Raw genomic sequence first — 3,150 nt, 5'->3', positions numbered from 1 at the left:
GAACATAGCTAAAGGAAAACTATTTGAAAAGACTATCACAAAAGGAAGAACACTTAGACCTTGAACTCTGCAAGCATCTCAAAATCAAACAGAAAACAGCTTTTCTTTTTTGGGGAGTAGTAAGCAGGGTCAGCAAGAACTTTGAGGGGAAATCACTCAAGCAGGTGGGGAAGAGCAGAGAGGATGACTGAGCTGATTTAACAGGAAATGTTTCTTGCTGTGGCCAGCTGATTGTCAGAATGAGTATATACTGCCTCTTTGTAGCTGCTTAAAATTGGGAGTAAGCTAAAGTTCACAGGACTACAGGGAAGGGAGATGCCTAATTAAATTCTGGCCAAACCACATCAGTGAGTAAGTAATAAGCAACTGTACACAATTGGTCAGCCCCTATGTTGTTTAAGATGGGCAAAGTCTGTCTAAATATTATTAGAAATGGAATAGGAGTCACTATGAAATTGAGATTTCCAGTGGTGGTCTGGCCTTAACTTTCTTCTTGGCCTTGAAGGACTAGTTTTATCATCTGCTGATCATGTTGTAGGGCCATCTTAGAGATCATGGAACATCTAAGCGATTTCACAAGAACTATGCCTAAGAATAGAAGAAAGGAGGAGTCTACAGAGATAGCAATATGAGGCATCTAAGATTCCCCTCCTGACATGAACACACCGAATATACAGCTACACACGGAGCAATTCTCTCCAGAGAATAGCTGAGCAACTCCTACACATCAGACAAATGGGAAACCATCCACATCAAAATGGCAGGCCCTAGGGACTGACTGTGATTCTACCCAGAGACCAGGAATGCTGACAGACACCACTCCTGCCTTCTCCCTCCAGCCTGCTCCACATCACCAGAAAATTCCTGGTAGAAGCTTGTCTAAACATCTGCATACCAGCTTTTACAGCTGCTGCCAAGGAAGAGTTTCCTAAATGTCTGGCTCCGGAGCCAAAGGGACTTCTGTTCATGAGTCCCAGTCCTAGAGAACTATAGCAACAAAGAAGCAATTCTTTTTAAAAAAATTATTTTTGTCGAGTTTTATTGAGATGTGATTGACATATAGCACTGTTCAAGTTTAAATTATGAAACACATCACAAATTTGCATGTCATCCTTGTTCAGGGGCCATGCTGATCTTTTCTGTATCATCCCAGTTTTTGGCATATGTACTGCCTAAGAAGGCACCAAAGAAGCAATTCTTGAACCAGTTATCCCACCAGGGCTCAGCATAGAGGGAATAAGCAAAATCTCTCATTTCCTAGTCTTTCCCCGAAGTCTTCATAAATTTTTTAAAAGACTGATATCTTATTAAGCATGTTTTCCAAACACAACGGTACGAAACAAGAAATCCATTACAAGAAAAAAACTGGAATATGAAAAAATATGTGAAGAGTAAACACCCTCCCGAACAACCAATGAGTCAGAGAAAAATCCAAAAGGGAAATCAAAAAACTATCTTGAGAGAAATGAAAATGGAAACACAACATACCAAAACTTATGGTGTGCAACAAAAGCAGTTCTAAGAGGAGAGTTTATAGTGATAAATGCCTACAATAAGAACAAGAAAGATATCAAGTAAACATCCTGACTGTAGTCCTTAAAGCACTAGAAAAAGAAGAGCAAATTAAGCCCAAAGTTTGCAGAAGGAAATAAATAACAAGTGTTAGTGTAGAAACAGACTTAAAAAAACTGAAAGGATCAATGAAACTAAGTTGTTTTTCCTAAAAGATACATAAAATTGACATACTGCTGGCCAAACTTACAAGGAAAAATGATGAAGACTCAAATATAAAATTACAGATGAAAGAGGAGATATTACAACTGGTACCACACAAACGTTCATGAGGGACTGCTATGAACACTTACACATCAGCAAAGAAGAAACGGATCAATTCCTAGAAACACACAATCAACAAGGACTGAATCATGAAGAAACAGAAAAATCTGAACAGAATAATTATTAGTAAGAAAACTGATGCAGGAATCAAAAACTTCCCAAAGAAAAGCCTAAGACCAGATGGCTTCACTGGTGAATTCCTCCAAACGTTTAAAGAGTTAATACCAAACCTTCTCAAACTGTTCCAGAAAATCAGAAGAGGGAAGAACATTTCCAAACTCATTTCAGGAGACCAGCATTAGCCTGATTTCAAAGCCAGACAAGGACACTATAAGAAATGACAGGTTAATATCCCTAATAGATATAGATTTTAAAAAAAATCCTTAACAAAATATTAGCAAATTGAATTCAACAGTACACTAAAGGACCATACATACACCTGGGCCAAGTGGGACTTACTCCTGGGATGCATTATGATTCCACATCACAAATTATAAATGTGACAGACCACGTTACGAAAATGAATAATACAAATCATCTAGTTGTTTCAGTTGGTGCAGAAGCATTCCACACAATTCAACATAACATCCTTTTACGATAACGATTCTCCAAAAACTGGTATACAGGGAATGTACCTCAACATAATAAACACCGTCTGTGACAAACCCACAGATAGTATCATAGTCAACGGTAAAGTGCTAACAGCTTTTACTCTAATATCAGGAAAAAGACAAGGATGTCCACCCTCATCACTTTCATTTAACATAGTACAGGAATTCCTAGTCAGAGCAATTAGAAAAGAAAAATGAATAAAGGGCATATAAATTAGAGAGGAAGAAGTAAAATGTCTCTGCAGATAACATACTATTATATACAGAAAACCCTTAAGTCTCCACCAAAAAACTGTTAGAACTAATCAACAATTTCAGTAAAGTTGCAATATATAAAAAACCAGTGTTATTTCTGTACATTAACAGCAAACTATCCAAAAAATAAATTAGGAAGATATTCCCATTTACAATAGTATCAAAAATAATAACATTCTTAGGTATAACTCTGAGAAGGTGAAACATCTGTGCACTGAAAACTATGAATCATTAGTGAAAAAAATTAACGAGGACATAAATAAATAGAAAGGCATTTCATGTTCGTTGATTGGAAAAAATATTGTTAAAATGTCCATATTACCCCTCCAAAATCTACAAATTTAATGCAGTCTGTATCAAAAATCCCAATGGCATTTTTCAGAGAAATAGGAAAAAAAAATCCTAAACATTGTATGGAACCACAAACGACCTCAAATAGCCAAAACAA

General features: G+C 36.6%; 1 non-coding gene across 1 annotated transcript; it reads right to left on the bottom strand.

Moving 5' to 3' along the window:
- Positions 1-1,076: 1,076 nt before the first annotated feature.
- Positions 1,077-1,184, bottom strand: LOC116278213 (U6 spliceosomal RNA). Its single transcript, XR_004187610.2, has one exon. It is a non-coding gene; the product is annotated as a U6 spliceosomal RNA (small nuclear RNA).
- Between the last annotated feature and the right edge of the window lie 1,966 nt (positions 1,185-3,150).

This window comes from Vicugna pacos, chromosome 3 (genome assembly GCF_048564905.1).
Source record: "Vicugna pacos chromosome 3, VicPac4, whole genome shotgun sequence".
Lineage (NCBI taxonomy): Eukaryota > Metazoa > Chordata > Mammalia > Artiodactyla > Camelidae > Vicugna > Vicugna pacos.
This window is presented reverse-complemented; position numbering and strand designations above follow the sequence as displayed.